At 28.7% G+C, this 25,293-nt stretch overlaps 1 protein-coding gene and 3 long non-coding RNA genes across 7 annotated transcripts in view; 1 reads left to right on the top strand and 3 right to left on the bottom strand.

Moving 5' to 3' along the window:
* Positions 1-25,293, top strand: part of eag (potassium voltage-gated channel protein ether a go-go) — a 142,367-nt gene that overhangs the window by 27,133 nt on the left and 89,941 nt on the right. The window lies entirely within an intron of this gene.
* LOC148231000 (uncharacterized) lies at positions 509-3,032 on the bottom strand. Its single transcript, XR_015811204.1, has 3 exons — positions 1,181-3,032; positions 992-1,115; positions 509-916 (listed from the first exon to the last, which is right to left on the bottom strand). It is a non-coding gene; the product is annotated as an uncharacterized LOC148231000 (long non-coding RNA).
* On the bottom strand, positions 3,185-7,619 carry LOC148230999 (uncharacterized). The gene is made up of 3 exons (XR_015811206.1): positions 5,199-7,619; positions 5,000-5,126; positions 3,185-4,935 (listed from the first exon to the last, which is right to left on the bottom strand). It is a non-coding gene; the product is annotated as an uncharacterized LOC148230999 (long non-coding RNA).
* On the bottom strand, positions 8,230-8,926 carry LOC148230998 (uncharacterized). Its single transcript, XR_015811205.1, has 3 exons — positions 8,734-8,926; positions 8,538-8,664; positions 8,230-8,479 (listed from the first exon to the last, which is right to left on the bottom strand). It is a non-coding gene; the product is annotated as an uncharacterized LOC148230998 (long non-coding RNA).

The raw sequence follows: 25,293 nt of genomic DNA, 5'->3' as shown, positions 1-25,293 counted from the left end.
CTAAATTTTGTACTGTCACATATTTTTTATATAGAAAATTTTTGGTTCTAAGATACTCAATAGTCTGTGATCGAAATTTTTATAATAATAAAAAAACATTACACTTATATATACATGTACGATATATAAGATGTTATGAAGATAAGGCTAAATTTCTGACAATGAACGCCCAACATAAATTTAGACAATTGTGCTAGATAATTCATACTTATTCACGAACGGACATTAATGCTATTCGGTCGAGTAATAACATTTGAAAGATCTAATATTAGATTGTTACATTGTGCTATATAATAATATAATAAATATAAAAATATTTACTGTGTAATAAAATATGTTGTTATTATTATTATTAAGGTATTTTATTATAAGACGTGATGTGCTTATGTAAAAAAAAATTAAAAGTGTATGCATAACTAAATGTTTAAAAAAAATTGTTTTTGACTTAAAAATATTTTAAGAATATTTTCGTAAATTGGCGACGAAGTGGTTTAATTTTTAACAACTATTTTACACAGTCAAACAGGTTTTATATATTTCAAGATTAAGCGTATTATAAAAGAAACATATATACATATATGCGATACAACCATATATTTTCGCATATAGAAAAAATACATTTTAACAGACTTGATATAATTAATATTTTTTAATAGGATCGACTTTTAATGACTAAGGTTATCATAGTTTCACAATTGCCTCTTGAACTTTCCATTATCTGAATGTTGCAAAATAACTAGTTGACAACCAATGATTTATCTCAATTTTGAAATAATTTCCATGTATAATATATACACTAACACAAACAAATATAAACGCTCAATATGGACAATTTGGTTTAGGACAACATTCAGGATAAGGCAAACTCATATCTTCTATAATTTTGCACGGTGGATCAACCGCTGCGACTCCACATCTATAACAATTTAAAAATATATTTATAAAAATAAATCCTTATTATATAATTTTATAAGTATAACGTAATACTTACGTTACATACGTGATTGTATACTTGGAATCGCAAAACATTTTCCCACACGTGTCAGGCAAAGGATAATCCTTGTTTATCTTCATACTCTTTTTATGCGTGGATGAATAGCAACGTTTTGAATTTTCTGAAAGTCAGATGATAATATTTATTATATGGTAATTTTTATTTAAAATTAATAAAAAAACTCACTTAAGTCCTTGGCATGTATCTCTAGATATATGGCTCCGTCACAGGTCAAGCTCATTATGAGCATTCCAAATAGAATCAGTGTTAAAAACCTCATTTTTGATTTATCAGAGTTATTTAATTATCACCCAATAACAAAAACAAGAACGTTCTGGTCCAAGACGACCGCGAGCCACGAAACTTTTGGTAGTACTGGCACAAAAGTAGGATTTCACAGTAATTATGCCTTGCTTGTCCGCTTGCATATATTATATATGCGAAACTTATCGCATGAATCACTCGTTGTTGACAATAAAGCCTCGAATGAATGCAGTCATAAATATGTATGTATCGGAGATGTATAAAAACAGTGGGAATTCCGTTTTTTGTACTATAGTATTATATATATGTATAGGCAAAATTGAGTCTTATTGATAATTATATTAACAACTACACTAAATAAATCATTTACGAGAAGAGTTTTAAACGTAAACATCCTGTTTTTATGCTCGTAAAAAAGGATGATGTGAGATAAAAGATGTTTATTGAAAATTGTTAGTATCAATTAATGTTATAATTATCTCGTGTTGGTTAATTTATAATTATATATTGGGTCTAATGATCGAAATGTTAAAAACAAACAGATGGTTCGGTTTTTTATGTATTTTTATCTTTAATCATTTTTTTTGTATTTAATAAGAAAACTGTGGGTATTTCCAAAGTCAGATTAATCATTCTATTATGTTATTTATTTAATGATAGTTGAAAGTATTCACAGATTTTTAAATATAACTATTTTATTTACACTTAGCAATATTTTTATAAAGGGCATACATAACATAACCTCAATTTTTTTTTGCTTATGAAGTTTTTTTTTTCGATTATCATTTGTTTTATTATAATCAGAATTTTTTTGTATGTACGATCTCTGAGTTATAGAGTTGCTTATAGCGCTGCTTTATTTATATTTTCGATAAGGTGTTTCATTGCAAGTTCTATATCAACTTCTGTTTTTAATGATATATTAAATGATATTGAGTCGTTCAGCGATTCCTTAAATGCTGCTAAATTTGTTCCTATATTGTAACAGGGTGGTGTTTTAGTTTTATTTAAGTCGATAATGTTCAGACTTAGAAGAATAAAATTTAATGTAAATTAATTAATGTCAATTCAATAGAATTCTTTGCGATATCTTTTATTTTAAAAAGCACCCAAAACCTTTTTTTATCAAAAACAATCGAGTTGGTCCCTGAACAAATTTTAAATAGTCCATACACCTGCACTTGTCACATGCGGGATGGAATGCCCGCAGGTAACGCATAATATGCTTTATAATTTTTTCTGTAATGGCCATCATGATACTTTGAGGAAACTTATCATGAGAAAATAGATCCGGCATATGATTCCTCGAACTCGCAACCTCAGAGTTGCTAGCCTGAGTCGTTGCGAGCTGCGCTATTTATTTTTTTATAAATCCATATCTTCCATAAGCTTCAAAAAATGTTTTGAAAAAACACAAATGTCCTTGTATCGAATAAGCATTTTTTGCACATTCTTTGTAATTATTGGACAGTCGCCCAACATAAAGGGCTACTTAAAATTTTAAGTTTTTTTAGAGTGAAGGTTGGGCTAAGCAAGTAAATTTGTCTTATCTACCATTTGCTTAAACTTAATTAAAAGAGCATTATAAAATAAGTGACACGTGGTTACACTCGAACCGACAATCACTAAACAAACTCTCTAAATATCTACTCATAATATTTACTTGGTAATGAGTTGTGTTTTCTTTGCTGCTCAGTGTTACGCTCGATTATCAAGCGTTTATTTTCACAACAATATTACTAGTGAGAATCGAATAAAGTACATTTAAACCAAATTTTGGCCAATAGGAGAGCGTAAAAAACATTTATCCCTTCTCAGAAGTCAAAAATCCACGTCAAAAGCAATAAAATCGTGCCGTCGCCGTCGCAGTGGGAACGCTCGTTACCGAGCGTTCCCACTGCGACGGCGCCGACACTATTTTATTGCTTTTGACGTGAATTTTTGCCTTCTGAGAAGTGATAAATGTTTTTACGCTTTCCTATTGACCAAAATTCGATTTGAATATACTTTGATCAGCCCTCTGATATTAGAAATCCGTAGTAATATCGGTAAGGATAGCTATCGTATTTTTAAAACATGTCAAAATGCAGACAAACTATGGAGCAATGTATGAAATGCGATGTTTGTCTGTACTTATTCTTCCGCTTATTTTCCCCTGAGAGATGAGTTGGCTTAGTTTGCATTTTAGACTTGATATAATGAAAGTTCTAAAACTCTTATTAGTTTTAGAACTTTCATTAGATTAAGTTTGGGTTTGCACAGCAAACGGAGGTTTCGCAACTGTGAAAGTGAGTTTCATAGCCATTTTAGAGCAGCATATTAGCGCCTATCAGTTAAATTATGTTTTTGCTAGTAGAAATAAATACTTATCTATTGTTGAAAATGTGATTGGACTTTACTAGTGAAAATATAGTTTCACTAAATATGTATATAAATAATGGATAATACATTGGATGTAAATAAATAATGAATAATATGTAAATATATATATATTACTACATATAGAAAATTTGAAATCATATAATTTTACTAGCATCTGTCAGATAATTAAAATTTTTACTGTTAAAAATATATATCTACTGGTGAAAATGTATGTATAGGAATAAGTATATGTAATTTATTTTGCTGCATTAAATCCAGTTGTTAAATTACTGATAAAACAATCTATTTATATAATTTAGCTGGTGCTGCTGTTGATTTTTTCTTAGTTCTCATTATAGTTCAGCAGACTCATTTTAATTTATAAACTGCGCTATTATTAATAGACAACTCAGCTGCAAAGTTACATATGTTGACTTAAATCATAATATTTATAAATAATTATAAAGAGGTCAACGATTCTAAAACTTTTAATCGGTTTCGGTGGTTAATACTTATTGTAGGTATTCTTTGTTTGATTGACTACTCAGTTGGTACTGATTCATCTAGTAAAACTGCATTGGACTTACGCCTGTCAGTTTACAACAGAAAATAAAAAAATATTTGGCGTATAGCTGGCTGCATAATTCACATAATTCAGCTACCAATTCAATGTATTTTAAGTCATAACAAAAGCTTACACTATCGATTATATAATAAAAAAACAGATGTTCCGGATATTTTTAAAGAGTGGATAACTATAAATCTGCGAAGTAAGCCTGAGAGAAGCTCAGTTAGACACCCGGAATCAGACACTCGGCATCAGAAACTGGCGCTGCTTAGCTTAGGGCAGAGAGGTGGATTTTGTATCACATACTGATATTAAAAATATATATCAATATCAAGATTTAATTCTCTCTGAATATTTTAGCATCACATTGAAATATAAACGTCAGAGGTCCATTCGTTATGTATTTAATTCTCCATAGAATATTCTTGCCTCACATCATTAGTCTTAACGATATTCTGTCTGATAACCAATGCCGTTAATATCACGCCAGTATCTCTAATTTTAGGATCAGGTATTAGCGACATTTACAATTAACGAATAGTCTCGTGTTTTTAGTAAATCCTCCTACGCTCTAGGTTTTTTTGAATAATTAAATATTTGAGTGGACGAGGGAGTTAGATAATTGCATTAATTATCAATATAATAATATTTTATGTATTATAATATCTTAATATGATTAGGACAGCACTCTGGATACGGAAGTACTAAACCTTTTACTTGATAGTGCGCTGGTCTTAATCGACCACACCTGTTAATAACATTGATTGCATTTTAATATTTATTAACGATTTTTAATTAAATTCAAAACTTACGCATAGTATTTTATCTTAAGATCTTCATCACATTGCATTTTTCCGCATAGGTAATGAGGCGTCGGAATCGATTCGTTTATTTGTAGAGCCGTTTTGAATACTTTAGAATAACACTGGTGTGGATAATCTAATGAAGATGAATTTATTTAAATTATTTAATATACAGTAACATATATAAATAAATTAAAATGGCGCTTACCAGGATGTTCGCCAGGTTCGGTGCGTATCAATGTAGTGTCACAGGTCATAATAATAATTAACATAGATATAATAGCAATTAACAATTTCATGATAATAGCTATTTTTATTTTATAGAGATTATATATTTATGTTGGACACGGTTACCACTTATGACACTCGAATCAAAACTGATATATGGATATTTAGTAAAATATTATTATGTTTTAAAAATATGATAGTTATTGACATTCTTTATCAATTTTAATAACCGATGTTTTTGTATTGTATTTTGTAATATTTATATTGTAGATAGATAGATAGATTTCTGTCCTTTGCACTTTGTAGTTCAGTCTATTTAGGTCGTTTATTTTACTTTCTGGATTTCTTATGATATATGTAATTAATTCTGCAGTTGCTTATTTTTTGTTTTATGGACGTTTTTTCTAGTTGGATTAAAACAACTGACGTAATGTTAAGGTTGTTGTTGTTTATGTTAAATAATAACATTTTACTGTGATGTGATATTAGACATCTTACCGATTTAGAGATTTTAATTTCATTGTGACAAGTGCTTCTAAGAAGCGAGAGGAAATTTTTTTTTAGGAAAAAAATTCAATAGTTTTTAAGTTGAACTCAAATTGTAGTAAATTTATTATCCTAAAATCAATTAGTTTATCTTGGCAATGATATTTGATACAGTTTTTATTTGAAAGAAAATGAAATAACTTTAAATGAGTTTTGTAATGTTTCAAAGAATTTTATATTTCAACTCTATTTTTTTCAGGCGCTTTCTCTCTTTCCAGTTTGGTAATGAGAAAACATGTAGTATTTCAGTTGTATTCATAACGGTGATTTCACGACTTTGAAATGAGAAGATTTATTGCATTTAATATATTGTTAAACATATACGTCAGGAAAGATAACCTAAATATATATTTTCTGTTCAAATGTTCCATGAGTAGAGTTTTTTTCTACACAAAAATTTAAACTCCTTTCCCTATATTTAAGTCTTAGCCTTTTTTGTGTAATAGAGAAGCACTTCATATTCAGCTCCCTTGGTTCAGAGAACTTTTTTTGATAGTTAAATGAATAGTATAAATTTTATGGTCGCTGACAAAATTTATTTCTAGCTTGTTGTAAAAGTATTTGTTTCCTTCGCATGTAGACTGGAAGAGATTTGTTGTTCACTAAAGTAGAAAAAAACAGATCTATTTATGATCTTTAACAAAATTTATGCTCTGAAAACAATTTAGAAGAACCATGCAAACTTATAATATTTTCAATTAAACATCACCGTGGGAAGCCTTTTAACGGCTTAAATCACAAGCCGTTGCCTCGAGAAAAGGTAACGCGTGCAATCGTTTCTTATTTGTCTTAGTGGCCAATTAAACTTTATTTAGATAAATCTCGTCACCCATCTGTAATTGCACGTTTTACCAAAAATATGCATGATCTCCCCTAAAGGAGATCATGGATATATCATAAATATGGGACTTCATCTGAGGACTCATCAGACACTTAGTATAAGGACTTTGATACTATTGTCATTTACACTTGAACATCAACTTCCGAGTTCAAGGCATTCGAACTTTAAGAGCCAATGTGGACTGCAACCAAAAGCAGAAGCCGCCGCTTCTCTCTTCGTATTCACTGGTCCAGATTGACGCTCGGAATCCAGAGCAAACGGTTTGCTTTGTTTCTCTTTTCAATTGTGGCGTAACATATTAAATATTTAACAATAATCTTTGTTCTGAAAAAATAAACACCCCGACTCGAAGGTCAAGACAGATTCACTAATCAATTAAGTATTACATTTAAGAACAAAGCATGCCATGACTATCTCTCTACGAAAATAATTTGGAGTTAATAAAATATATTTTATATTATTCAATACAAAAGTAATACCATTATGTAAAACTCCTTTTAAGGTTTTTTTTATTAAAATAAAAAAAACAACCTTCACAGAGTTTAAGCATCAAAAGATAAATGCATAATAATCTATACAAAAGACAAGCAATTCTTCTTGTGAAATATAATTTATAATTTTTTTCTCTCGATTGCTTTATTGATAAAAAGTTGTTCTTAGACCAAGTAAATTTTAATCTTAAAGCTGTGCTTGTTAAGTTTAATCACGTATAAAATTATTTAATAAAACTTTTCTGCTTCATCAGAACTTTTAACTAATTTAACATGATAATAAAAATGTCTAAGGTTTGATCGTATATTAAATCGTAAAATATACGAATACTTTTTTATAACCTTTCAATTGTGATAAGGAAAACAACAACTATCTTTTCTATCACATCACATTTCTTTACTTTGAGTTTAATGTATTGAACTTGAAACTGCATAAAAAAGCATGTTGTATTATAAGACCCATCACCCATGTAAATATAACTTGTTTTTAAATATCTATCGTGTCTAAAATATTGTATTTAGTGTTTTTATTATAAAATTATGATTCCGTTTTTTTCAATTTTCCCAATTTCAAAGATGAATTTATACTGATTAATATTAAAAAATAAAATATAGATAGTTTTTGGATAGCTTTTATATTAGCTTATAATTAAAAAAAGTGTAATATAGACTTTGATTTCACTAATAACTTAATTGTGTTTAACCGGTTGTAACGCATTAGGCTATTGCCTGTTTTGATATAACAAAAGATTACGTTGAACTGTGAGATCCTTTATACGAGGTTAGATTTAAAGCTTCACAGCCTAATATAGAAGATTTTTAAAAAAAAGCTAATAAATTAATATGTCATTGATTATTGACTTTCATTTTTGTCTGGTCATAATAATTTAATAGTTGTTGATTGTGTTAACCTGGTCGTAATGCATTTGACTAAAGCCTTTCATGTAAAAACGGAAGGTTAACTAGTAATTAATAAAGTAATTGTGTTTTTAAATCATTAAAAACAATTGTGATAAACAGAGAAAAACTATAAATATATTTATAACCCAATAATATTAATTGAATATTTAAACATTTACACAAATTCTTATTACTAATTTTATTTATAAGGAAAAATTAAAATAAAAAAGCTATTAATATGCAAATATACTGCATCTCAATATTATTTATTTAAAAAAAATGTGATGGTAATATCAAAAATATTCTATACGATTTCATATTTTTTTATTAGGTTTTTAGACCATTCAATATTATATCACATTGTCAGTAATTAACATCTCATGATAAAAAAATTATGCTGTAATCTTAGGTCGGAGACAGCACTGGGGATATGGAAGGCTCAAGTCTTGTTCTAGTAGCAAAGGGCTTCTATTTGGACCACATCTGTTGAGGAACATTATTTTAAGCAATTTTAAAGCTATTTTATAAATAATAAGCTTACATAAAATACGATATAGTAAGATCTTTTCCACATTTCATGATTGCACAATCAGCTTTAGGGGTAGGAATACTATCGTCGATTTTCATAGTTAGGTTGTGTATTTTAGAGTAACACATCTCCGGATAATCTACATAGTGATTGTTATAATTTAGTTATATGTAAATTAAATTTATTTATGAATCAATTTGGCACTTACCAGGATGTAAACCGTTTTCTGCCTTGATTAAAAATGCATTACATGACATATTTAAAAGGCACAGTGAAAAAACAGCAATTAGCAACTTCATTTTTCAACACTGTATTTTTTAAGTAGGATTATTATGCAATTTGGTAATTTTGTTCTTCACACACGATTACTACTGACGACACTCAAATCGACACTGACACGTCTGTATGTTTTTGCATTAAATTATTTCTTATTTTGAAGTAATACTAATAATATATTGATTTTTAATTACATTTCATTACTAATTCATGTTTTCTAATAGCATAAATATTCCATTAATGTTTTCTAGTTATTGTAGCGTAATCTGATACGTAATTTTGATGACGCACAACTAGAATTTATCTTGAGAGTTCAGTTTTAGACAGAAGGTCAATCAAATTCATTGGTATAATTAAAAGATTGAGGTAAAATAATTTGATATTATTACTAATTAAAAATATACATATTAAAACTACTTTTACGATATGTATTTATATATTTTCCTATAACTATTAATATAATTTAATTATGACTTTGCATTCTCACTATACCTATTAATAAACATTAATGTATTTGTTTGGGTGTTTATTACTTTGTTATTTAATGACAGCGTTTATATAAGCACTACAATTGACTAATGCCTGAAGACCTAGGTTAAAATCTCATACGATTCTAATATTTTTCAGTTTCTATCGTATTTGATATCGATCATTACAGATGAAGATTTTCTAGATTTTCTTAATTTCGCAATTGAATAATTAACATTTAATCAAGCTAAAACATATATTATTTGTTAGTTGTATATGTAACTGATTTACATACTTTAATTTCAGTCTGGTGTCTTATTGACTTAATAGTTGTTGTTTCACTAATCTCGCAGATTAATTTAGGTGTATAGTGACGAAATTAAATTAATCAAAGTCGTGCATAGTGACATTTATCGACTGTAAGCTGTTATAATAGCTCATAATTAATAATATTGTTTTACAGACTGATTTTAATTTCGTGTCTAATTACCTACTTAGTAGTAGACTCAACTCGTTGTAACGTATTGAGCCAACGAATATATTATTACAACATAAGTTTGTGTCGATCTGTAAGATTGAAATGAATAAACGTTTGTAATGAATAAACTATTTGTCACTGATTTTAGTGTCTCACTATTGACTAAGCAGTTATTGCTTATGTTAACCTGATTGTAATGCAGTCAGATTTACAGTAAATATACCTTTATAATGAAAGATCCTTCTGCTTTTTAATATAATATCAATAGTTCATATTATATTCTAGCATGAACCTTAATCGTCTTCAACCTTTGAGTAGTGAGTTAATTTATAAACATTTGTTAATCTGTTAGTATATATCTGGGAGTGAGTTAATTTTACGCATTTTCCAATAATTATTTTTGTTGTTATTTTTTTTATGTTGCATTTATAATAAATTATAGAAAATATAAGTGATAATCAACGTTTCATTGCTTTGATTTATTTTACTATATTTTTGTATTATTATGTTTTATTAATTTATTTTAAGCTGTTTCTAGTATAATTTTCCATAATTTATTTTACATGTTTATTAAATGATATATAATTGGGCTTTTATGATTTTTTCATATCTATAGAGAGGCTTCCAATATTTTTTATTAAATTATTATAAAATAGTTTTTGTTATGTTGATTAATTTCATACTTATTGGTATTATTTTCTATAGAAATCATTTAATCTAATTAAAAATATTAAATATTTAAAATATTTTTTATTTATTCAGTTATATATGTAAATATATAACTATCTGGGGTACCTTAACACTGTGAAGGATTGACCGCCGTACATGTACGGCGATACTCCTCAAATGGTTAATATATGTATACTTTAATATGCAAATTAATTTTGATAATGATTTATATTGCACATAATGCTCTTTTTTTGTGTATTTTAAAAATAGTATATATATTTTTATCTAATATTTTTGCTTAGTTTTAAGTAAATTCAGTAGGATATTTATTAATATAATAAATTATCAATAGATAATAATAATCTGAATTTTGTCGAAGACAGCACTTGGGATTCGGAGGTTTAAATATACCACGATTCTATTGTCATGATATGCACCACAACCAGTAATTTTTTTGTAAGAAAAAGGTGACAAAACTCTAATTATTTTTTTTACCATGAATTTAATTATTTGCATTTAAGGCGAATGTTTATAGTAAATATGTTATGTTATGATCCGACAAAACTTCTCGACTCCTTTCTTTGCTGTTAGAATCTATGTCCAAATCTTGTTCTCTGAGTAACCACAGATCAACGTACTTTGAAAGGTCGAAAAGTTTCAGAGGTGGTCCGACAACTTTGATAAAAAAAGTGCTAAAATTATCTTAGTCCTTAACGAATCTCTTTTTGGGAGTGGCAATTGGATTCATCTGCGAAAACCAACGTTCACATTTACATAAATGGGAATGGTGTTTAGAGTCCGTAATAAATGCAACAAAAAATGTATTCACAGAATCTACGAATCATTACTATTTCATTAGTCGTAGTCTGATTGACAAGTTTCTAATATCCACTTCTCCAAATGTCATTTTAGTATTACCATCTTCAGGATAATCTTTTAGATCGAGTACGCAAAACTAATATGTACTATCATTTTATTTACATATTGCGATCCTGTAGCTCGAAGACATTGGAGCAAGGAATAAAATATTCATTTTGCCGTTATTTTTGCAAGTTTAAAGCAAATTTATCAGTGAATTTATTCCCATCTTTTCCACAGAATCGAATATATACAGTGAAATCTCTTTGAAACGAATACCGAAATAACGAAATTCTCAGTATAACGAATCATTAATTTGTCCTCGAAAAACTTTCATACAAAATGTTTTCATTGTAACGAAGATTGATCTCAGTATACCGAAATATTTTGATTCGAATTTAAGAATGACGTGTTAAAACTTGACACAATAATATTGACTAAGTGTATGTCGGGTGTGATCACAAGCGACATTCAATGTGTATCGTCGACCCTCAAACTTTTTTCATAAAACATTTTCTTAACAAATTTTATTGTGTTCATTAAAGTATTCTTAAAAATGGACATAAAACGATTTGTCAATCTTGTAAGGTAATTAAAAATTAAATAAAAATATATCATCTTTCTTACATTTAATATAAAGATGTTTTTTCTTCGGTCTCGTGCGCTTCGCTATACTGAGATTTCACTGTATAAGGATTTTTTTTGTGGTTGATTAATCAATTAATAATAAAAGTTTATTATTAGATTTAATGATTTCTTTAATCTCATTTGTCCTCATTTCTGTAATTATGTCATTAATAATGTTAATACACGCATTTTTAGAAAATATGACCTATTTCAACTACATTCATTTATAGCAGACCAATTTCAGCTTCAAAATAATGGAATGTTTGCTTTTCCTTTGCTACTACTTTATATGCAGCTATTTTTTGTCAGATGTTAAAAAACGCCCTTAAGAGTATTTTTTTTTTGTTTCTAGCAACTATTTTTAATGCTGCTTTATATACAGCAGATTATCTGTGCTTAATTTTTTCGCAAAGTGAGATAGTCTATTGCTTCCAATCTTTACCAAATTAGTTGATCTTATTATTTGAAAAGTTTAATTCTCATTTTAATCTCAAATGCAAGTGTTATAACTTTTTTACATGGTACAGCCAAAATTTATTTTGCAAACACAGAACTATTCATTTTTCTATAAAAAAAAACAGTTTTTTGATCATAGGCAAGTTATTTGTAGTTTATTTCTTAAGATCAGATTCAGAAATATTACCAGGCGTAGTTATTTTCGTGTCTTCTGTAGTTGTGTCATTGTGTTAATGGTTATACCAGGATATGGACCAGACATAAAACTTTCTTAAGCAACTTTTAAAAAAGGTGCCGGAACTATAGCAAAAAAGTAATAACACAACTATTGCTTTAAATGTTGTTTAAATATAAAATAGTATGAAAGTTTGAAAGAAATTTACGTATAATACTATATATTAAAATCTTTTTCACATGTCATAGTTGAACATTCACCATCAGGGGTAGGAATAATTGCTGAAACACATGTTTGGATGTTCTATGAAATAATTATTTAAATTACGTACGACAAACATATGTTTAAAATTGTCTAAATGTTTACCAGGAAGCGTCATATGTCATATTAAAAAGCCAGAAAAAATAACAATAAATACCTACATTTGTGTTACTTTTGCTTTTTTTAAAAGTAAGAATATTATGTAATTTTAAGTTACAAAGGTTATTTTGATCTTTATGCACGTTTCGACATTGAAGTCTAAACGTTTTTTGCATCGCGTATTTTATAATACATTGTATACGAATTTATTTTCTAATAGCATCTTAATATTCCATTCATGTTTTCTCAGAAATTATATTCTTGTACTTAATAGTTGAAGGCGCATAACTGGCTTATATTATGACCGAGTTCAATTCTCGACAGGAGGTCAAAATTATACATCAAAGTTCCATTAGACGGTGTTGAAATCAAAACACCACTGGGTATAACTAATTCATATATTTTATTTTTAATATTAATATTTTTCATTATTGGTATAGCCATAAATTTAATTAAGATATAGGAAAGCCACTTACAAATCATGTTAATTACAAACATTATTTTGTAAGGTGATTTATAATCTTATTTGTTTAAAAAAAAACAACAACTAAGGTTACGTATTTATAAACTAGTAATAAAATTTTGTTAGAAGCTCAGAAGCGATTATAAAAATCCTTGATGATGTTTACAAGGTTTTTATTTTTACATATTTATTATCAGATTTTTGTGTTTATACAAAATGTTTTATATTAGCTGCTTTATTTCATAAAAGAATAAAAATAAAAGATAGTAGTATCATTTAACTATTTCGAAATTCTTCTAGCTTATTTATATTAAAGTCCTTTTAGGAAAATATAAAACCTTATCGTTTTGGGTCAAGCGAATGGAGGATTACGCTCCTGCGTTTTGAACACACATTTGCGCTCATATTAGTATACAGTTATAATAGAAAAACTTGCTCGAGATAAAATAATAAAACCAGATATTTATCGGGCTCTCAGCGCCCGAGAAGACAATTTTTTCTCTTACTAAATGTTTCGTTAGGGCTCAACCTAATTACGGGGTGGGATTACGGTAGGTTTTCGATCGGCGAGGGACTCGCGCGAAGGTACAGCCTGCATTATTTAGGTCTAGGGATGAAAGTACGTGTGTAGTGTATACTTTCATAAACAAATGGGAATGCGAAAGCAGACAATGATGAAGAACGTGACGCCGGAATGGCGAGCATAAGACAAAAGCGGGGCTTTTCTAAAGAACTCGTTTTTTCTTCGTTGCTGTAGAATGTGTATTTTATTTTTGGAAAGAAAAAAAAATCGTATATTTATTCTCTACGTGCATTTTAGAAGCTTGTTTTAAAACGAGCTTTTTGTTACGAAAATCCTTGTTCAGAGAATGCGGAGCTTTATACTTTAATACACGTCACCTCACTAGTTAACTGTGAAAACGCGCACTGCGGGTGACACTAGAGAAAATCTCTGGCGAAAGTTCAGATTATGTAATTTAAAATTGGTGGATGTAATTTTAAAATATGAAAGTAAAAACCGACAATTTTATATGGTATGTTTGGAAATGACAATCATTTTTAAGAGTTGTATAATGAAACAACTGAAAATTATTAATATATGAGCCCGTGATTTTGAAAGTGGGGCAAGTCCATATTACGTTATTGTTGGATAATTAATGGTTTGCTTTTGAACTGATTTAAAAATATTCGTAAGCAATAATAGACTAATTTTATATTGTTTACTGTCTATTTTTATAATAATTTCACATGCAATAATTAAATTCGCGTTTTTTTTTCATCAGTTGACAGTTTCGCCATCAATATTTATGGTACTTTTCAAAATTGTGTTCTCCAGAGGTTTGGTTGAATAAAAGTTTTTATTTCGGGTAGTAAAAATGGATTTCGTTTGCGACATGTTAGTATTAATTTGTAATATTTGCCGGGAATGTACAGAAAATTGGTTTTTCGAATAGCCATTTCTACAACACCAAAATCGCGAGCATTTGGCAAGAATGAATCTCTAGATAATAATAATTTATGGTCAATTATATCTAAATTGCTATCGCTAGACCGAACAATTTTCATCCACATTAAGGAGAACTTTTTATTTCTATTTTGGCCAGTGCACATATCGCTATAAGCGATAACATGTTTTTGAGTTGTCACATTTTGTAGACGTTTTTAACAACAAGAAGCTACTTCTTGTGATCCTCTGGATGCAGTTGGTAGATCCCAGGTATACATATGAATTTCATCATCATGTAAATTTTAGAAACCTTGATTTAAAACATTCATGTTTCGTTTATAGCATGAAACTAAAATTGTTAGTTTAGGATATTGAAGTGCTTTTTGCAAATCAAATGTAAAAGCAAAATAGTTTCCTGGATTTTTTGAGGCTAGCGCTTTAAGGCTTTTCTAGATAGTTCAACATCTTTTAAATTATTTAGATTTGTTTTTTCTTCAATATTGCATAACCTTTTAATTTGCATATTGAGTGAATCGCACTTTTGGCACGTGTCTTTACGTGGATGATGAAAGTGCAAATTAAATTCTTTGTTAAAAATATTCCCATAAATTTTCTCCTGAACATAACTTGTGTTATTTTCCATACATTTACCTACGTAAAAATTGTGCATTTTTCTTATATTCAATTCAAAGTTTATATACTTTCTATTTGGATTATGAGACCTTGTATAATGGCTTTCTGATTGAGGAATACTCTCTGTGTTCCTTCACGCGTTTTACTTCCTCTTCATTGGTTTTTCTGGAGGAACCTTCCATTCTACCACAAAAATCTTCTCCAAAATTTTGTTGCATTGAGAGCACGGTCCACTCTTCCTTTTGCATACTTAATTTTTTGCTTCTTTACGACCTAAATAATATTTAAAAATGCAAATCCTTTGCGTTCCATTGTAATTTATCGGTCACATTTTTCTCTTAGCACATCTGTGTGAAACCATTAGTCTGTAAGACTCACTTTTAAAATCAACAAACAATTAATATAATTTATCAAAATAAATTACTAGTAAAAAATACACTGCTATTTATAGATGTGATTGTGAATTGATTAAAAGCAGAAATAGTTACATAATTTCTAATAAAAATTAGCTTTAACTCTTTTTTTTTAAACAAAATAGACTTGTCCCACTTTCAAAATTAACGGCTCATATTTATGCCGAGGAGAGTACGCTATATTATAACTTGTATATGTAGTAACAGTGTCAAATTCTAATGTAACGTAAAAATATCTAATTTAACGTAGCTTGAGTGGTCAAAACTTCAACGCCATCGTGATTTAATATTACATATTATCCACATTATTATGTATGCAATACAAAGCAATACAAATATTTATGGTGGCCTAATTGGTCAAAATAAACCCGTTCACTATTTGTCAAAGCTGATACTATTAATAACACAAAAGGGTGACCAGATAAATCAAGAACTTGCACTTGCCACCAATACATACATTCTTTTGTAATAAGAAATATGTACAAAACAGATTCACCAAACATTTCATTGATTGACAAGTTACATTCGCTCAGTCATAAAACTTGAAATTAAAAAAATAAAGTAATAATAAAGTTATGATCCACTTTAGGTCGTGTATTTAATGGAGTAGCAAGCTTTGTATTGTTATTATGACGTCATGTGGTTCGTCACAGTTATGCTTTTAGCTGTAAAACACTCTTTAAGTCTTTAGTAGCGATGTCGTCGCAGTTATGCTGCCAACGATGACGTTTTTAGGATTTATAAAAAAACCTTGAAGTTACCATTATTAGTGGCTTAATTACTCACAGTTTTTAATAAGAAAATTGGAAAAAATATTCGTTTTTTTAAATTTTGTAAGAGATTTAAATTGCTTTTATTTAAACAAAGGCTCATAAGTATCATATATTTATGTATTCATCCCCCAAGATTTTTTAAAACCATAATTTAACCAAAATTTCTATAACCATTTGTACCACTAAACAGTATTGTACATATACAATGTATTATTCTCGTCAAAATAATAGCTTTAATTCACACGATAAGTGTGATAAGATATTTGTATGGACATAGGGAAGCGACCACAATGGTCTCATTTATATAAGGCCACTGAAAAGAAGCGTAAATTTGGCAATACGCTTTAAATAAGTATTTTGCACATTCGTTCTAAATTTATATTTTTCTCAACGTATAAAAAAGGTTTTCACCCACACACTTGAATTCTTTTTGATAAACTTAGACTCTTTCATATTTGACACCTGATTTACATCTGTAAACACAATATCTAAAATTAAATAAAACACGCATGAATGTAACTATACGTGGTACACTTTTAACTGATATCGAGGAAGCTTGGACAAATAGGAAACGATGACTATTGAGAGCCAATCGCATTAAAGTTTAACTGCACCTCCAAAATCATACCTTTTGTTAAAGGTAATTTTAAAGCCATACATTGTTGGACCGTTGTTCAATTTCAGGATGTTTGGTGTTATTATATTCTGTAATAATTTATTTTTTATTCTTCAAGGCATTTATTGTAAATATGATTTGAGAAGGAATCGCAAATGTGCACTACTACTAGTGATATTTTTGGTCTTACGAATGTGTGCAGAGGAAACGAGGCCACGTAACGTTTTCCGTACTGAAGCCTAAATATGTAGTTGTTTCATAAAACTTTAACAACATGCGAAACCCTTTCTAGAACAAACAGAGTGCTATTTAATTTAGATAAGAGTTTCATTTAAAATATTGTAGTTTGATCGAAAAAATATGTTTACATGATTCACGTATTATATTGACAATGATCTCATTTTTCTCAGTATATTAGAATTATCCTTCAATCCATATTTGGAATTTCACATTAAATAAAATTGATCTTTTAAACACTGAATGGTTTGAAACATTATGTGCGACGTATCTCATCAATCAACGTGTCATATTGTCTTCCATAAAAGGAACCCATCTCTCATTATTATTTTTTTGTCAATATTAAATATACGTGAGGCGGTTTTTTCGTCAAAAAGATCGAGTACCACTTATCAATTGAGGGTGCTAAAAGGGTCCTCAACTTGACTATTCAGTGGCAATTTCGCAGATGAAGGGTTCTTCTCTTGATATCCGAATAATGTACATTATATTTATACAGATGTAATGAAGCAATTATTACGATACGTTTATGTTGTATTGATTAAAAAATATTTTACTTATTGTGTAAAATTACTGTTAGCAGTTGTTACCTTTACCTTCAATCATAGTCTCACGTTGTCGTCTACACGTATTCGTAATCCAATTTGGGAAACACGCTTGGTGACGCATGCTGACATTGCTGTCATTTACATAATCCATTCAATTTTTTTGCAATGCATGGTAAATGCGCTGAATAAAAACATGTGTCGAAAATTGAGGTTTACATATGTATGTATATAGAGAGAAAAGTATCGATTTTTCCGATGAACTTGAAAACAAATCAAGGAGAAACACCCCATAAATATTTTTTTACTGTCTCTTAAAAATATTTTTTAATGTCCATTATAACATGTATTTCGAGTTGTAGTTATTATATTGTATGTATAAGATCTAGATTTTCTATATATTGTTAATCTTAAATACTGGTTGATATAAATATACTTTTCAGAATTACATACCTTGTTTATATTTAATCGTATTAATTTTTTGCATATTATTGAAAAATAATATTATTTTCAATTTTTATTCCATAAAAATATTATTTCGACTCTTAAATCTATTAATGGACTAGTAAGACGCATTATGTGATAAGAAATGTGTTAGAGTTATTCATGATTTTTCATTATAATATTAAAAAAATATTTCCCTGAAAAAGTTTCCATGTAACGTTTTTTCATACGCATCGTGCCTCTAACAAGAACAAGTTTTGTAATATATACAAATGAATGTGCCGTTATGAAATTCGCCCTATTTTCATATTTTGCAAATTTTCCCGAAGAATTTTGAAGGTAATTTTTTTTAAAAGTTTTCAAATTTGACATGCATGCAATAAAAAAATCAATGCTTGTTCGAAGTTCTGTAAAGCTTTCTCACAATTTGCATATTATATAAAAAAATATATGTATACATCAGTGGTCTGAATCCGAGCTTTTTATAAATTATTTTAGTACAATGTACAAGATTAAATAGTACGATTTATGGGTAGAATTTCATGCTAATATCACTTGTGTTGATATTATATTGATATTATTATATTGTTATTATTAAATATTTTTACTTTAAGAAAATTTTACCAAATATTTTTCAATTTATGTATTGACTAAATATAATTCAATTACATACTAAATATGAAAGTTATGTGGCGTCTACTTTATAAATATTTTTTTTTATAATACAGGCGGCCCTCGACTTTCGCACATAATTGGTTCTTGAAAATGTGTACGAATGTTGAATGTACGAAAGTCGAGGGAAGTAAAAAAATTGAAATTGTGTGTATTTTAAAATATTTATATATCAAGTAAATATAAGATGTTTAAGAGGCGTTTAAGAAACACGTTTAAGTAGGGTTTGCGGGTGTTTCCTTTGAAAAGTTATCAAGAGTTAACTATTTTCCACTATTCTTTTTCTTTTCTTCATATAGTATTTTATAACATGCTATGTTTTTATTGATCGCCCCACGAACTTGAGATATGCGTTCTCCATTGGGATCACAATCTTCCATAATATTTAAAAAATTGTCAAGGTGCGTGAAGGCTTCATTCATATTTTTCATTGTTAAAGAGTTTTCCAAAATAAAGCTGTCTCATCTACATTAAATATTTGACTAGAGGAGTATTCTACATCTTCAATAGTTTTGGATAATTAGGAAATAAATTCTTTTGCAGCATCTTTATCCGCATCAGCCGATTCTCTAGTGAATTTAATATTTCGAAAAGAATACCTCATTTTAAAATTGTAAAACCAACCGTTACTTGCTTGAAAAACCGTGCTAAAATATTTTTTTAATCTATCTTTCCAATCTTTATGCAAACTAAGAGCTTTTGCTTGAATAATTGAAATACTCAGAGGGACATCTTTTTGATGTTGGTCGTCGATCTACGATGACAAAGATTTTCCATTTCATCCATGCTTTTTTTTTGCTGTGTTTTTTTGGAAACATATTAAAGATTGTGGAAATATATCTTTATTTTTCACAATTTTGAACGTATTTTTTAATTATATTTTTATTTTGCAAAATTTAACATATCGTAGACCTGTTTGTATCATACGAATGTCCGATTGAAGCATAAGATTCACCGCTATCAGAACGTTTTTTAAAAAAAAAAATTAAAAAAAATTGTTTTTCTTCAAATGTGCGAAATAGCGAATTGTGCGAAAGTCGAACGTTCGAAAGTCGAGGGCAGCCTGTATACTAATTGCTTTTTAGATAATTTATTTATTTAAATTAACACCAAAGTCGTCTAACAGGTTACCCCAATGCGTCACGATGGTAAAAAACAGTACATAGTATTATTTCACTCAAAAATATAATATAAGTAAGATTAAAAATAATACACAAAAAATCATTTTAATATTTTTTACAACCAAGATTGATACGTATTTAAAATCTATATTTCTCTGGGATTAAACTTGTATATATATTTTGTTATTATATAGGAGCATGTGGTCAGCATGCCCTTATCTCTCATTCACGAACGTTGGACTTCTACAAATGAATTCTAAAGGGTATAAAAGCCGGAACACTCGGTTTTGAATTACTCCAGTTAGAACTTGACGCTTTTGACTTAGCCCGAGAAAACAGCCGCTTCACACTTCGATGGCATTGATTAAATGCTTGGAACTATCGGCCTCACTTTGACTGCCACTTCTACTTTCACTCTCTATATAAGTTATATTTATCGATAGCGTAGTCAGTAGAAAAAATATAAACCTTAATCTCATATTGGATAAATATTACTGATTTCCAGATTGCCTCATCTAATAATGCTATAGGAATGTAAATTTAAATAAAAAAAATATTTTTTGCTATGTGAAACGTGTGCAAAATACTTAATTTGAATTATATGTCTATATGTAAAATGCGAATAAATACTATTTTAATATAGACAACGAAATTTAGGCGTTTTCCATTTAAATCGCATTCAAAGTCGGATACGCTTTTCCACCATCGATTCGGAAGCGCTTTCTTCGATCTGAATAATAAACTAGGCCGTATTTCACAGGGAAACATTAATTTTGAATTTTATGCTCCATTCTGGTCGCAAAAAGCGACATAACCACCGCGGCCCACATTATTATTATAAGTTGCGACGAAAACTCTGGGCCGCATTGTACCACCAGGCGAGAGATATAACGTTTTTTTATTATACCAACCACCGTCGACACACAAAAACCACACACACGCTTAGACTTTTAAGCATTACACACCCAGAAAATAAATTTATTTATAAAGTTAGCTCGGCGAAACTTTTTTTGACCAATTTTAATTATTGCATTTAATTACGGGGCTTGTTTAACCGCTTGTATGAGGAGTGCGGGAGCTGCACTGAAAGCGTTTTCGTGTCGTGTGTTTGCAATGTAATGTATACTCTTTTTTAACTGTTATTTTCATTTCGCTCTTCAACCCTCTCCTAGCCTCGCCGAAAAAAAATCACATGACATATTTGGCCGCTTGGAACGCGGCGAAAAAAACATTAATGCCAGTCTGGCACGTGAAGAATGGATTAGTCATACTGATTTTGGTCGAATGCGCTGTAGCTAGTTTTGTCTAGTTGGCCATGCCGTGACTCCTTCTACTATGGGAGTCACGTGATCGTGACTTTAGAAAAGTGTCCTCTGCGATTTTTTTAAGCAAAAATATTTCAGGTATTTAGGAAGACACTGGTTGATTATTTAAATTCAATTTTTTAATACTTTTTTTCTTCTTAATATACCGTCGATTTTTTCAGATAGTAGACGATTTACTATGTAACGTAACAGTTTACTAGAAAATTAATTACAATGCTTTCTAATCTTTTCCACCGATACAAAATTCTGAAAAGTACTTTTATTATTAAAACATTTTTGAAGTGAAATATGTATGAATGGGTCAAGTTCAAATATGATAAAGATAGAAACTATTTTTTAATATAATCTTTTTTATATAAATATTTTTTTATTTTTTTTGCCAGTAGTCGAAATATTTAATATTATTTTAAGGTTTTGTGAAATAAAAGTGATTTTACCACCAAAAATAGGATAATACTGATTTAATATTTATCAACATATTTTCAATATGCTAAGATTTTATTATCAAAAATATTCTTAAACATTTATCGTTTTGAAATATTTTTCCTTTGACAAAATATTTCAAAATATTTATTTGTATTTTTACTTTAGTTATTAAATAATTGAATTAAGTTTATTTTTAATTTAATCTATAATCGTGTTTTCTTAAGTAAAAAATCGTTATAACAAATTTAGTTTTTGGTAAAATATGTTTTTTTTGTTAAAGTCGTTGCTGTATTTTTTACATCAAAATACGTATATATGTCGTTGTGTTTAATTATTTTGCTACACATATTATAATTGAATTTTATTATTTATATATCAATTGTGCAGATAAAAAATATTACGCATTAATAGAATAAATTTAGAGCCAGTGCATAAATTTATCTTTACAAATCTGTGTATTAATAAATAATAATGTTTGGTATATGCGTTTATTATATAGTTTTTATTATACAGTATATTATCAAATTTTTAATTCAATATTATGTGAAAATTCTCATCGCACAAATGTTTTCAAAGATCAAGTTGATTCTTAGCGTGTCAGTAGCAATAGCTGGGCTGAACCAAAAATCTGCAAGTGAAGTAGAAAGGCTGCTTGAGTACGTTACCGATTATATGCTTAATTTCATGAACTTTAGTGTGATTAAATATATTCTAATTGCCGCAAATGATTACAATAAACTATCATATGAATTAATCAGCTTTAGCTGACCGTCCTTTCTCACGATGCATTTGTTCTGGTGGACGTTAAAATTGCAGTAAAATCAAAGCATTTCACAGCCTGATGCAGAACTATCCATATCGACATGAAAGAGACATAGAAGTTATTTTTTTTAAAGCCAAGTTTGTTGACATATTACCACGTCCGCAGTTCAAATTTGGTGAGCGGCGTCAACTGAATATCGAGGTAGGTCGACGGAAAGATTATTTTCCCGTCGACCAACTGAGTTGTATATTATCGTTTTCATCTAGGCCTAATAGTCGAACGTAGTTCATAATTCATGAATTAAAGAACAAGTAAGCCTTTCCGTTTGTAAACTTCGGATAAAGTAATTTTATACTGAAATTTTAAATCCTTATATAGTGGACTTGTGTCTTTGAGATTGCTTAATATTTTCTCATGAATAGGGTTTTCAAGCAGAGATTTATAATCTGGTTCGTAAGATGTACATTGCAAATTTTATAATGTTCTCATGATATCGCTTACCCTGCAAGGCAAAAGACTTTACATCTCTAATTTAAAAAATATTCTGTGAGTAAAATATTCTGTGACGTGGATTTTTATTTCTCTCTTTGGTGTGATAATCTCAGTTCAAATTGGTTTAATTTAATTAAATCTAAGAAAACATTCATTGCGCTGTTTCCGCCAGACTACTGCTTTCGATCACGCATGATTTAGCAAGCGCTGATTTAATTTAGAAGTATGTGTTTGTTTACTCGTTTCAAGATTATTTTGTTATGATATTAAATCTGACAACAATGGCTTTCAATGGTTGGTTCTTAATTTGTTGAATTTAGCGTTAAATAAAATTTCTGTTGTTTTTACTTGAAGAAAGTATTTCTTCTAATTTTAAATGTTTAAATAAATTTATTTTTTAGGTTTCGCTACCTGCTTTTGTGAAGTGGTGTTTGGCTTGGGTCGTCCTTGTTTGTACAAAATTGTAACTGAGAGTCGTTTCTATCAGCATAAAATAAATTCCTCCGCTACTACATATTTAGTGTTAATTGTGGTAAAAAATATAGCCAGTCAATTATCAATAAAAAATAATTTCTGTCAGTGAAATCATGGGCGTAGATAATGGTCACATAATGTAACATAATTGTATAAGTTATAAAATCCATAATCACAGATTAAAGCTACGCATCACAAGTAGTTCTATATTTAAAATATCGATTATAGATTAAAGTGACATGCAATAATAAATAAATAAATACCACTACAATATTTTTAGTAGCGATTTTATTATTAGAAGCTTTACTTAATTTATATTTATTTTCTATAATAAACTAGGGCTATAAAGAATAAAAAAAAGCAATATTTTTAGACGAAGCATAGCGCGTAGAACCGTCATTACTCTCCAAACATCAATTACACAACTTTTCATCCACAATAGCGATTGTATCAGGGGTCACTACAATATTTGATGGCTTCGTGATCTTCTTTCAATTGATTTTCTATTTATTCAGAACCTTATACTTCATCTTTCTAGTTAAATATGAAAGCAAAGTGCTTTTATACACAACATAGAAAAATTGGGAGATTTTGATGGAATCTGACTATTGATATTTTAGACGTTAGTCTGTCAATAATGCAATCATTGTTGTGAACTAAGCATTCAGTACCACTTATTTATGTATTTATTATATAAATTAAATTATGTGGTTTATTTCTTATATTTAGATTTATATGATTAGTGCGCAGTTATTTATCATTAAAATATTTGGCATAATTGCGTTATTATGTTTATTAATAATCGATATAAAAATCATCTTATACATATATGATTTTATATAATAACACTTCAGATTATTCGTTGAAAGGGCCAAATCGATTGATTGGCCGTTTGCATTCCGTTATAGCTAAGCAACGCTTTGATTAACCAAAATAGATGCTATGTAATCAATCAAAGTTGTTCATTACAATAATGGCGATGTAACCGGGTTGGGTCTATCTAGCTTTCGTTATCAAGAAAAATTGAGAAAACCTTTTTCCATGAAAATTAATTTTAATTCAATATCCATAAAACCTAATTCATATATAATAGATACTCATTTTTCGATCAAAAATAAATTCAGCACTATTTAAGTAACGTACAATACTTTAATTATTTAATATAGAAGGTCGATGAAGTAAACGTAACAATTACTACTTAGTAAGCCAAGGTTATGTCACGAACTTCTCATGAGTCGATTGCAGAAATATACACCTACATATGTATGTATGCATATAATACATAAAAAATTTGAACTTTTAGGGTCAAGTTCATTAGGATCAATTTAAGAATACAGTTTACGCAATCGGCTGTACTTATACACTTATTTACTGAGAAGAAAGAGTTCATATGCCAAAAAACATATTTATATGTATTTTTGTGGTTTCGCTCAAGATATTGTAACATAATATCTCGAGTGTAGCATTAATCTTTTAAGTTAAATCTTGTCGCAATGAGCTATTGTTTATTATTGTGGTGAAGGCAAGGCGAATTGAAGCAGATTAACGCGAAAATAA

The sequence above is a fragment of the Plectrocnemia conspersa genome, unplaced genomic scaffold (genome assembly GCF_051122295.1).
Source record: "Plectrocnemia conspersa isolate PC_06_02 unplaced genomic scaffold, ASM5112229v1 ptg000010l, whole genome shotgun sequence".
Taxonomy (NCBI): domain Eukaryota; kingdom Metazoa; phylum Arthropoda; class Insecta; order Trichoptera; family Polycentropodidae; genus Plectrocnemia; species Plectrocnemia conspersa.
Note: the sequence above shows the minus strand (reverse complement) of the source record. Positions and strands in the feature narration are given on the sequence as shown.